This window comes from Podarcis liolepis, assembly GCF_965112155.1.
Source record: "Podarcis liolepis genome assembly, chromosome: 6".
In the NCBI taxonomy this organism is placed as follows: Eukaryota; Metazoa; Chordata; class Lepidosauria; order Squamata; family Lacertidae; genus Podarcis; species Podarcis liolepis.
In genome coordinates, this window is record NC_139559.1 from 15,242,095 (window position 1) to 15,255,518 (window position 13,424).

General features: G+C 45.0%; 1 protein-coding gene across 1 annotated transcript in view; it reads right to left on the bottom strand.

Annotated features, from left to right (window-relative positions):
• The window catches only part of RBM38 (RNA binding motif protein 38), a 193,486-nt gene that overhangs the window by 121,518 nt on the left and 58,544 nt on the right, over positions 1-13,424 (bottom strand). The window lies entirely within an intron of this gene.

Here is a 13,424-nt window from a genome sequence, read left to right on the forward strand (position 1 = left end):
GGCAGGAGCTGGGACTGAACAACGGGAGCTCACCCCGTTGCGGGGATTTGAACCGCCGACCCTCTGATCGGCAAATCCTAGGCTCTGTGGTTTAACCCACAGTGCCACCCGCTTCCTATATTTGGCATTAAATGGAATAAAACTATATTACTATGGATGGTTTTGGGATGCGGGTGACGCTGTGGTCTAAACCACAGAGCCTAGGGCTTGCCACATGACCCAGAAGCTGTACCCTGGCTCCCTCGGCCAGTAAAGCGAGATGAGCGCCGCAACCCCAGAGTCGGCCATGACTGGACCTAATGGTCAGGGGTCCCTTTACCTTTTATGTATGGTTTTAATACTTCATGATGCTTTGTTTGGGATTCTTACAGATTTTATATTCAAACCCCTTTTTTCCCATTTCAGTTGCATTTCTATGCCGCTTTGCACTCAAACGAGTCACCAAGCGGCTAACTTAAATAATAACATCGTAGGACATCACAACTGCAACATAAGCCATACAAAGTAATAAATCATCAGGAAAACAACCACCTTCTATGAAACGCCATTAACAAAGCAACTTTAAGAATAGGCTCAAGCACATAAAAAAACCATAAAGTTCACAAAGCGTCGCAGCGCTCGCAATCCACAAAACAGTATTAGCAACGTTAACCAGCTTAACAACCAAAAACAAACGAAGGTTGTGGGTTTGAGCCCCACGTTGGGCAAAGGATCCCTGCATTGCAGGGGGTTGGACTAGATGACCCTTGGGGTGCCTTCCAATTATAAGTCTTATGAGAAGTGAATAAAGCAGAAATCCTGAAGGTTCAAACAAAGCAGGGTCATATGGAGCAGGGAAAGTCTGGGCAGTTGTTACGATTTATATTTTTTTTTAATATAAATATTTATTAAAGTTTTCACAGCATTACATAATGAAAAAGAAAAAAAATAGGAAATAAAAAACAGTTAAAAATAATTCCATCTTTACATCACTTATCTTTCATTTACTTGTTTCCCGGACCTCCTCATACCTCCCTTTTTTGTATTCCAGTTCAATTTATTAGTTCAGCAATTCCTTTCCCTCCTTATTATCCTGATCTTTAATCTTAATATATTATAACATTAAATTTTTACCTATTAAAATCCAATTTTTCCATACTCTTTTAAACCATTACAGCTGGAAACCACTTAACTGCAATCCAACATCATTCTAACATTCCTTAATTTTGCAATATTTCTGTAAATAGTCTTTAAATTTCCTCCAATCTTCTTCCACCGACTCTTCTCCCTGGTCTCGGATTCTGCCAGTCATTTCCGCCAGTTGTTACGATTTATATACTACCCTTCATCGTAAGATTTCTGGGTGGTTCACAGAATAAAATACAGGATAACAGGCAATAAGCTGCTTTTGGGTGCCTATGGCAGTTCCACGCATTTTGGGACATCTCTGTACGCTAAGCCTAGCTAAAAATAGTACTTAGTTCATGTGCCAGCGTCTGCAGAAAATTCAGAAATAAGGACTCCACACAAGCCAGGCACTTCCTTCAGGATCAACCTGACAAATAACCTTATTTTATCAGTTCAGTAATGATGTTAGAGTGCAGTGCTGAGAGCTTGCCTCAAGGTGGTGATCTAATTTCACTTGTGTGTTAAGCGAGGAGGTTTAAAGAGGCTGGTTTGGGAGCAGGGAATGTTGCCATGTTGATCCTAGGAAACTGGGGAAGCGAAGCCATCCAGCAAATGGCCAATGTAAATTTTTTTCTGCAACATATAGCTGTGGGTTATATAGCTGTGGGTCTTGAAAGTGCTCTAGCTCCTACTCCCTGTTCGTGCAGGAGAATGGCCAACTAGCATGCTTGTCCATTGCCCAATGTGAACCGAGTGTGCAGGTAGGACTTGCAAGTTTCGGTGGCAGACAAGCAGCCAAGGAACCAGTTCGCTTAAAGTAGCTGTGGAGGGACCTTGTTCGACTTGAGAGCCACACTCTCTTCTGGGCAACATTTTTAGGGTCACAACCAGCAAGGGCAAACGCAAAACTCAGCACAGCAACTAATACAAAGTTTGCTTTTGCACAATATAAGTTCCTTTCTAAGTGCGTGCCTTTCTCTGTCCTTTCAGACAAGCAAGGGGGAAAGTTAGAGTTCAAGGGCAGATTCCAGTCAGGCAAAACCACTTGGTGGGTGGCCTAGAGAGTGTGCTGAGGGCCAGATGAAGGAGGTTTTGAGGACCACATTCCACTGCTGGGCCTGAAGCTCACCGCACCCGCCTTGGAGAGAGAAAACTCGAAAACCCATCATTTTAAACATTACATTCACATGGGTGGTGATACCCACCTTAAATTCCATGCTTGCAGAGTTACACCCAGAAATCCTTTTATTATTAATAATCATTTTTATTAAATTTTCAAATTTTACATTTCAAATTAAACATATTTTGTTATTCCATATATTCACTGACTTCCCTCCCTCCCCTTCCAAGGTTCATTTAACTTATCCACCATCCCTGCATATTTTAAGATACCCATCTAATTTAATTTTCCTATCTTACATCAGTTCAAAATATGTTATACTGTTGAATTACTTTAATACTGCCAGAGCTTTTAACTCTGCACAATCATTTTCAATATACTTGACAAAAAAATTCCACTATTTAAATACCTGTTCTTGTTCTCTTATTCTGCTTGTTAGGCCTGCTAATTCTGCATATTCTATCATCTTAAGTTTCCAGTCTTCCTTACCAGGGACTTCTTTCACTTTCCATTTTTGGGCTAACAAGATCCAAGCTGCTGTTGTTCCATACATGAATAAGTTCTTCTGACTCCTGGGAACCTCTGTCTGAACAATTCCTAACAGTAATGTCTCTGGGGGTTTTTGAGATAGTTGTTTTAAACATCTTTTTCATCTCATTGTATATCATTTCCCAATATACTTTAACTTTTTTGCATGTCCACCACATATGGGAAAAGTTCCTTCTACTTCTTTGCATTTCCAACATAAGTCCGATTCCACCTTATACATTTTAGCCAATCTACTTTGAGTTAATACAATCTATGGATCATTTTCATATACTTTTAGTGTGTAGCATTGCAGTAGATTTCAGATCATGCTTCCAAAGTTTCTCACAGAGGTTTAAATCTATATTATATCCTATATCCATTGCCCAGTTACACCCAGGAATCTTGGCACAGGAGATAAGTTTGTGGCAGGCTCTGTGATAGATTACGCTTTTAAACGGCTGCCATGGTCAGGCCAGTACAACCCCCTCACAGCGTTCTCTGCTTGAATTGTGTAACATCTTGTGGGAGGCATTGCTGTTTTGTACTGGGCAAGCACACTAACCCTAGAAAACTCTTTAACAAGGCAGCAACTCCCAGCAAATGGCACCAGTCCCCTCTGTTTTCTTTTGGGAGCTTTTAAATAGTTGCCTTATTGTTTGCGCTCAGCCACTGGAACGAGTGAACTTTGTCTAGCTGTGGGCTGCATATCTATCATTAAACAGTATAGAACACTAACAGTTTCTGGTCCAATATTTTCAACAGGGCATTTTAACAGGTTCCACAGCATTTAGAGCCGGCCTTTCATTGTGAAACAGTTTTTCCTCCTTTCAAACAGCCCTTTTGACTTCCAGTGTTCTCTAAGGGACATACTCTACCTTCCTCTTTAGATTTTGTGTCATTTGGGTGGTGAGCACAGCACAGCCTTCCTTGATATTTTGAAGGGCTGGCTCTGATACACTGCTGGACCTGTCTTCCACAACCTGGTACCCTCCAGATGTTTTAGACTTCACCTCCCATCTTCGGCTGTGCTGACTGGGACATGGTAGTCCAAAACATCTTTGAGGCCCTGAACTGGAGAAGCCTGTATGAAGCCATAGTTTTTCAGTGGTTTGATTTAATATGGTGTCCAATGATATCCAAACATAGACCAAAACCCATTCCTTGATCCTTGTATGAATGAGATTTGATAGTGAACCGCCAGCCACTTTTGTCTCTGAGGCGAGACTGGTACGCTAATTTCCCTTCAAAGTACATGCCTTGGAGGCCCCAAAAGCACTCTGAGCTGGGATTAGAAACAGCGTAAGAGATGTGGTGGTAGTCCTGGAAAGAAGGGAATAAAATCTTCCCATTCCCTCCAACATAATGCGGCCAAAATCCGATACACTGTCTTTTGGGTCCAAAATCCCTTGTGAGGCACCTGACACGCACAAGATTGTGGGCCCAGAAAAAGCACCTTTTTTGGACACAGAGCCCAAACATGCACATTTTGGGGCACTGTGCGAGATCGTGGACCTGAAGAAATACTTTTTGGGGGGTGAGATCTCGCCCCAAAATCACACAGGAGCAAGGCACCCAAAATGGCCGCCTTGCTCTTGCAGGAAAAACCAGTTGACGGGTATTCCTTCTGGTAAAGAAACCAGCCAGAAAGCTTTGCGGCAGAATCAATACTTGAACCTAGCCCCACTGCCCCAGTCCTTGTATGGCACTAAACACTACTCCTCAGTGGAAACTTGGACTTTAAAGATTGGCCTGTTCATCAAACTATCCGGCTAAAATGGGCATTTGTGTATGAGAAGAGGCTTGTTGTTCTTTCCGTTTGGGCCACACGAGTTGCATATTCATCTGTAAGCAGCACAGCCTTCGGAGTTTGCAGCGTTCAAAGTTCTTTGGAGAGGAGCTGCAGCTGTGTTTGCCTCGCTTCCTTGTCAGGAAGAGGAGAGCCCGGGCGGTGAGGAGCTGCTCAGCGTTTGGTGCCTTGCCATCCCATCTGGCAGATGGCTGCTCGCTCCAGGAGGTCATGCGTACAGTTCGGCGGACTGTCCTGCCGCTGACAGCTTCTCCCTCTCAACAGCAGCAGGCGAACGAGTCGGAACAATACGTTGCTCTTGCGGCCCGTTGATGAGGGATGACAGGTTGCAAGGGACGAGGCAAAGGTTATTGATGAGAAGATCCCATCCGGATAATTGCTATAATTATATCCCGAGGATTCCGAGACCCATCAGATGCATTTATGCTGTAGCCCTCTGATGATAAACACAGGCCTGACAGAGAACTTCCATACTTGGCCTTCAAAACTTGCAGCGTTCCCCTTTTGTACAAACAAAAGGAAGGACTTTCAGTATTTGCTTTTGGTAATAGCCAAGCTTTGTTCATTTTCTCTCATCTTTCTTTTAGCAAGTGCAAAGAACCTATTATGCTCTCCTGGAAAAGCAAGCACATGAGATTGGCTGTAGGCCAACTATTAGTCATATGAAAAAGGGAGGCAGGGAGGATACTTAGGAGTTCTCGAGGTTATAGCACTTGAGCAACAAATTGTAAAAACGATCACCTGCAGCAAGAACTTAATAAGAAGGGATGATGAAGAATGCATGTTCTTCCCTTGGGTCACAGCCTAGGTCAAAGGTAAAGGAAAAGGACCCCTGGACGGTTAAGTCCAGTCAAAGGCGACTATGGGATGTGCTCATCTTCACATTCAGGTCGAGGGAGCCAGCGTGTGTTCGCAGACAGCTTTACGGGTCTTGGCCTGCTGAAGCGGCACCTATTTATCTACTTGAGCTGGTGTGCTTTCAAACTGATAGGTTGGCAGAAGCTGGGACAGAGCGACGGGAGCTCACCCCGCTGTGCGGATTCAAACCACCAACCTTCCAATTGGCAAGCCCAAGAGGCTCAATGGTTTACAGCCTGACCTATGGTGGAGAGCACCAGTAGCACGACCACCATATGCACATAAGGTTTTTGAAAATTAAGCATTTGGGCCTAATTTAAGGAGACAGTTTAAGGAGTACCGCAGTGTCCAAGGCCTAAGGGCATTCAGCCTTCATTTTTGTCATAAAGACGGTGTGATGGCCTGGGAATCCGATTCAGAGGGTGAACCGGAGGAATCCCAGCCTGCACAGGAGTCCCCGCCTCCAGGGCCGGCTGAACTGGGGCAGGGCCTTGATTCTGAGGCGCCTGCACCTGTGCCGGATCCTCAGGAGCAGGCACCAGGTGAATCCACTCTGGCTCCAGAGGTGGTTGAGGACTCAGTGCCTACAGGTGAGTCTCCCCCTGGGCCCAGTAACCCTTCAGCCTCTCCTGAACTGCAGAGGCTCAGGGCAGAGAGGCAAAGGGAACTGGTTTCTCCCAGGAGGAGTGCTCGCCTTAAGGCCAGGAGAGGTGGCTCTCCTGGGGGCCGGGACCGCCCCTGGCCTCAGAGAAGATAAAGGCCAGTCAGCCCGGTCCCAGGTTGCGGGAGCAATGTCGTTGTTGAGTACCTGTTCCTGCCCGGACCCAGACCTGACCCTCCAGTGTTCCTGTCCCCGCCCGGCTTCCTGCTTCGGACCTCGCCCCACTCCTTGTGAACTGTTTCCAGGCTAGTGACCCAGGACCGGACTTTGACTACGCCAACGGTAACCTTCCCCCCGGGACCAGCACAGACCCACTCGATGCTGCGCTCAATTCTGCATAAAATTTGGGGCCCATTCATACTTTCGCTTCATCCATGTTTCGATCAGCATGTGCACCTATTAAGCCCCCCTCCATATTCAAGAAATTTTCACGCTGTTCCACGACTGTGCAATAGGTTTCTTGGTAGAAGCTATGATGACCAGCAAGTCAAACTCGGTATGAACAAACTTCTCTCCCGCCCCCCACTGAGATAGAAACGCCTTCCAGTTCTGTAAAAGTGGTTTGCTTTGGTTACTGGAGGGCGGCAGAGAAAGCAACGCTTTGCTTGTGTAGCCTGGCTCTGCATTAAACAAGAACGTGTTCCGCTCTAATACGTGCTGGAATCGTTTGCCTGTCTAGGCATGTTCCTCCTCTAGGAAGACAATGAAGAAGGTCTTAAGAGAACTGTGTATCTCATAACACCATGGGCTGCGACTGGAACATTCAGTAAGATGCTGCCAGAATGTGCTAATAATATATCAAAAGGGCTATTATTGTAGACCTGGTGAAGGGGCTGAAGCCACTCCCCTTTGAAGAAAGGGTATGATGTTTAGGATTTTTCAGTTTAGGGGTGGGAAGGTGAGTAAGAGGGGACATGATAGAAGTAAATGAAATTATGCATTGAACAGTGGGGATAAAATTGTTCTTCCTCTTTATTAATACTGGAAGCTGCCTCCTTCCGACAACTCCTGCAACCAAGCTGGGGCCAAACATATTGCTCTTTCCTTTGGACCACATCAGTGAGGCCGTTGTCCAGGCAGCTGACAATCTCCATAAACAATGCCCAGGCTTGCACCCTAGAGTGGTTATTTGGTGCTGCAAATGCAGTACAGTAGAAGCAATGCAGGAGGCAGCAGTTATGACTTACTGAAGATGGGCTTAGGGTGTTCAGTCAGGTGCTGGGACGCAGCCTGTAAGGTTCGTGGCCAAAACACAGGGCTGTTCTTGCAAGAAGCAGCATACAGGTGCCTGGGTGTCCTCTTTTCCCCTCCAGGCGCCTCACATACAGGGTGTGAGCTGTGAGCCACAAAGCCTGTGGCTTGCACACACACACACACACACACACACACTACATTTGCCCCAACCCAATAATCCTGGAAACTGCAGTTTGCTTAGGGTCCCGGGAATTGCAGCTCTGTGAGGGGTGAAGTAAAGTTCCCGGGATTCTTTGGGAGAGAAAATATGCTTTCAATGCATTCCTACTTCCACTGGAATAATAGATCTAGGAGGCAGCCTTCGGAGACAGCATCAGTCCCTCTAAACACACACTGACACCCCAGCCTATGTGAATTATTAAAACACCATATAAGTACAAAGTAGCCTTTGAGTGCCCAAATAAGAAACATATGCAAAATGGGAATGTTTTTGCTAGAATATATTGCATCCCCCCCACACACACACCTTCAGGCAACAAAGGGTTAGCACAGCGATCAGCAAAGTGCCCTGCTTTAAGTACGTAGCATTAATTATAGAGAGCGCCCGGAGGATGCATTGAAGCTCTCACCATCACTGAGCGGTATTTAACACCGAGACATTTTAATCACCGGTTGAGTCGGATGATCCCAAATAAATTGCTGCGTTTGGCTGGTGAAATTCAGTATGAGAGTCAGATGGGGTTTGGCAGCCAGTGTTTTAAAAATAAATACTTTTAAATTGCAGGAAATTACTGTAAGCCACTCTTTGGAGTGTGCCTTTGAGGAACATGGCGTGACTTGAGAAGTTCGGCTGCCTGTTTTGGTCTCTTGCAGTTTATGGCTTCCCTCCTCCTGTGCAAAATTTGCAGGTGCGCAGATGTGAAGGATCCAATTAGAGAAAGGGTAGAGAGCAAGACTTTGGCATGTGTTGCATTCAGTGAGCAGATGATATACAGTGGCATATTTTCAGCTTTCAATCGTTTTGCCACCAGTCTTAGGAACATAGGAAACTGCTTATAGAGTCAGAGCATTGGGCCCATATAGTTCAGCCGAGTCTACACTGCTTGGCAATGGCTCATTAAAGCGAGTGAGAATTTTGGAAATAATAATAAAAAAGAACAACATAAAATCCAGTCACTTGCCTTTTACCATCTTCCCAGCTATATCTGCAATAATATTTAATATTGACCATATTAAAATGTATAATAATAATAATAATAATAATAATAATAATAATAATAATAATTTATTATTTATACCCCGCCCATCTGGCTGGGCTTCCCCAGCCACTCTGGCTGGCTTCCAAAAAATATATTAAAATACTGTAATACATCAAACATTAAAAGTTTTCCTAAACAGGGCTGCCTTCAGATGTCTTCTAAAAGTCTGGTAGCTGTTGTTCTCTTTGACATCTGGTGGGAGGGCGTTCCACAGGGAGGGCGCCACTACCGAGAAGGCCCTCTGCCTGGTTCCCTGTAACTTGGCTTCTCGCAGTGAGGAAACCGCCAGAAGGCCCTCGGTGCTGGACCTCAGTGTCCGGGTAGAATGATGGGGGTGGAGACGCTCCTTCAGATATACTGGTAGATCAGCTACTTTAGACCACAATCTTCAATCCACTTAGATTAGATTAAAACAACGGATCTCAAGATGCTACCTGTTGAAAATTAGATTTATAGGGGCTGGATCAAGGCCTTGCGGGGCTGGGCCCTGAAAGACTCCCCAAAAGGAAGCAACACCTAGAATATTACTATCATTATTCACTGTTATTAGTCTTCTTACCAGTACTTCGCCCCGAGGTCCATGGCAGGTTAGGACAATTTAAAGATACAAGAAGTATCTGTCAGTCCTCCATTGCAGGGGCTTGGACTAGATGATTGTTGGTGGTCCCCCCCCCCCAACCCTACAATTCTGTGATTCTATGAAAAATAGCCATAGCATCGGATTCCCTGGACACTTTTAGGTGCCGCCTGATGAGGGCACCATTGCACCAGTGGAACCAAACCATAGTGCCAGAAAGAGAGAATGAGAATGAGAATGGGGGGAGACATTCTCTTTAGAAGGGATGATTTCCCCACCGGCAACATGGAAACTTATCTTAGTAGTTTGACCTCAGTGGAACTGCAGAGCTTGCTGCCTGTTCTTCATTACTGCAGATCGTCTCACGTCAAGCCACTGATCTCTCATTTAGGCAAGGCTGAAGGAAGGCAGACTCTGTGCGTCCCCACCAGGGCTCAGCTCTTGACAACGGGAAAGATCTTGAAAAGAGAAAGGAAACACTTCAGGGCAGATGGAGATAATCCCTGAAATAGTTCACCTTTCACTCGGAATGGCTCTAAATTGCACAGGTCAGAGAGACAGTGTCCATTTCCTACCCAATCTTCAAGCAAAGGGCCATTCCACACATCACACAGAGGGAAAACCTGGTTGCTTCAGTCAGCAGGGGAGCTGCAACCAATATTTTTTATTATTATTTATAAAAAATATATTAATAGGCCACCCCCTCATGTAAAATATTGAGGAAGTGTCCGACAAAATAAGCAATGCAACGCCCGACACCAGAATAAAAACGGTACAAGATATTCTCATACAAATGACGGTCTCATCTTGGAAATGTTTAAGGAACTGAATAGGCCTATTGGCATTAAAAGGCCAAACCTTTAAAAATATATTTCAAGCACTATGGTGCCGTTTTAAACAGCCATGGCTTCAACCAAGCTGCAGTTTGCTAAGGGTGCTGAGTGTTGTTAAGAGACCCCAGTTCACCTCACAGAGCTAACATTCCTAGAGTGGCTTAACAATCACTCTCTCTTCCCAGGGAATGATGGGAACTGTAAAAGGGTAAAAGGACCCCTGACCATTCGGTCCAGTCACAGACGACTCTGGAGTTGCGGTGCTCATCTCGCTTTATTGGCCGAGGAAGCCGGCGTACAGCTTCCGGGTCATGTGGCCAGCATGACTAAGCCACTTCTGGCGAACCAGAGCAGTGCACGGAAACGCAGTTTACCTTCCCACTGTTGTTACTGTTTGGTCGTTTAGTCGTGTCCGACTCTTCGTGACCCCTTGGACCAGAGCACGCCAGGCACTTCTGTCTTCCACTGCCTACCGCAGTTTGGTCAAACTCATGCTGGTAGCTTCGCAAACACTATCCAACTATCTCACCCTCTGTCGTCCCCTTCTCCTTGTGCCCTCCATCTTTCCCAACATCAGGGTCTTTTCCAGGGAGTCTTCTCTTCTCAAGAGGTGGCCAAAGTATTGGAGCCTCAGCTTCACGATCTGTCCTTCCAGTGAGCACTCAGGGCTGATTTCCTTCAGAATGGAGAGGTTTGATCTTCTTGCAGTCCATGAGTCTCCTCCAGCACCATAATTCAAAAGCATCATTTCTTCGGCAATCAGCCTTCTTTATGGTCCAGCTCTCACTTCCATACATCACTACTGGGAAAACCATAGCTTTTACTATACGGACCTTTGTTGGCAAGGTGATGTCTCTACTTTTTAAGATGCTGTCTAGGTTTGTCATTGCTTTTCTCCCAAGAAGCAGGCATCTTTTAATTTTGTAACTGCACCTGTAATACCAATTGTATTATTATTCAATTTTATTAAATGTGTTCTAAGCCAAGTTTTGCAGCAGCGGCGTGATGCTATCAATTTGCATGGTATTGCTTCCCACCGTAGTGGTACCTATTTATCTACTTGCACTTTGTCCTTTCGAACTTCTAGGTTGGCAGAAGCAGGGACCGAACAACGGGAGCTCACCCTGTCGTGGGGATTTGAACCGCCAACCTTCTGATTGGCAAGTCCTAGGCTCTGTGGTTTAACCCACAGCGCCACCCGTGTCCCTTATGGGAACTGTAGTTCAGCCCAAATGTCATAACTTTGCTTGGTAGGGAAGTTGCTCCAGCTCAGGGCCGGCACACCCATGAGGCAAAGTGAGGTAACTGCCTCGGGCGACGAGATCCACAAGGGCAACATGTATACATACGTGCTGGATTTTATTTGTATGCTGCCTTTCCACAGTTGAAGCCAAGGCGCCTTGCAATATGGGAAAAAATACATATCTACAAAAGTAGTCATAAACAATAAGTAAAACATAAAATATGCACAACCCAAATGAACAATGTTCATTTCCAACCATTGTTCATTTGGGCTGTGCATATTTTATGTGTGCCAAAATGTCTTGATCCAGCCCTGCGCCAGCTCCTTGGATCCTACCAGTGGCATCTAACCCAGGAAGTTAGCAATGGGCTCAAATGTCATGAAACTCACGAAATGCCATGAAGTGCAGTCTGCGACGATGCAACTGAAGTTTATGCAAAGTAAGTAAAACCAGCTGAATTTGGTAAGAGCAGAGCCTGCTTAGCATTGCTGAGTTAGTTAACACCTGTATTGGGACAGGAAACCATAGTCGGTTTTCATCCCCATATAAACAGAATCAAATATCCTGGTACGTTCTGATTCTACACTTTCATACCACTTCTCCTTTTGAAAACCCCACCTCTGGGGTTCAAGTTTTAGTTGCACTGCTATGCTATTTGGCAAAGGGTGGCAGAGAAATTTGATTCAGCTCACATTTAAACCTAAATAATTTGCACTTTCTGAAACAATTCGTGATCCAGACCACAACCATCCTTCCAAATCTATAAATTTTGCAGTGCAGTTCTTCGGCCAAGTAATGTATAGGAGAATGCATATGCTAAGGTCACGTGTGCCTGTAAATGCATGGATTTGAGAAAACAGCATACAGGGGAAATTGCTTGCAAAAATACTAGTCAAAACTACAGCTGAATTTGGTAATAACAGAGCCTTCTTAGCATTGCTGAGTTAGTTAGCACCTATACAGTGGTACCTTGGTTCTCAAACTTAATCCATTCTGGAAGTCTGTTCCAAAACCAAAGCATTCCAAAACCAAGGCGTGCTTTCCCATAGAATGTAATGCAAAATGGATTAATCCGTTCTAGACTTTTAAAAACAAATCCTCAAACAGCAATTGAAAAATTAATTTTACTATCTAAAGAGACCATTGATCCATAAAATGAAAGCAATAAACAATGTACTGCAATCACACAATCTGTCAGTAGCTGAACTGGGTTCCACACAGTCACAAAAACAAAGCGAAAAAGAGGTGCAAAAACAGAACCGCAAAGTAAATAGCAAAAACAGACAGACCTCAGTGTAACACTCAAAACAGAAGTGTGGCACTCAAAACGTAAGGATGGCACTCAAAACGGAGCATGTTCGGCTTCTGAAAAAAGTTCACAAACCGGAACACTTACTTCCGGGTTTGCAGTGTTTGAGTTCCACTGTATAGGGATAGGGGATATTACTTTCAGAAATGTGTCTGTTGGGAACTGGAATCTCCCTAATGCACGCTCCTTTGATATTGAAGGTGATTGACAGGTGAAGTGCAACACTCACCTTGTCAAAGTTGGCCCACAGGGGTGGAGAAGGTAATGATTCACCAGACGGGCCACATCCAGTTGTCACCCCTGCCGTACTTCCCTCCACCTGATGCCACCAAAATAGGGATCATTTCACCTTCTTGCCCCAAATTAACCCCCCATGTATGCTCACACCGCAACCAAATATATTGCCATTCAATGTATTGCATTTATCAAACAGGCTAGAGGCATTCCCTTTGCCCAAAACAGCCCCTTTCTTTCCCAACATTTTAAAAGTCCCTCTCTTTTTCTCCTTCTCCTTGCGATGATATTTTTAGCTCACAGCTAAGGAGGAGCCACTCATGCACAAGGTTTGCCACGGAGGGCAATTCCTAAAAATACTCTGGCAGGTCAGCAAAGGTCAGGTGGAACAGGCAGGGCTTGTTTCAGGCACTGGCGTGTGAGAAGAGCAGGTCTTTGTTTAATATTCCCCCTGCGCAGCCTAAACAGCCTGTGTGTGTGTGTGTGTGTGTGTGTGTGTGTGTGTGTGTGAAATACATTGCAGAAACTGGAATCTAGAGATGCTTCAAATGAATTCAGATACATTTGGGGCTTTGCTCTTCTTCCCTGGCTGTGGGTGCAAATGGCTCTGGGTGAGGGAGAAAAAGACAGATTCACATTCTTTACTGGAAACCATTTGCACATTGCAGTTGCTCATTTGCATCCTAATTACCC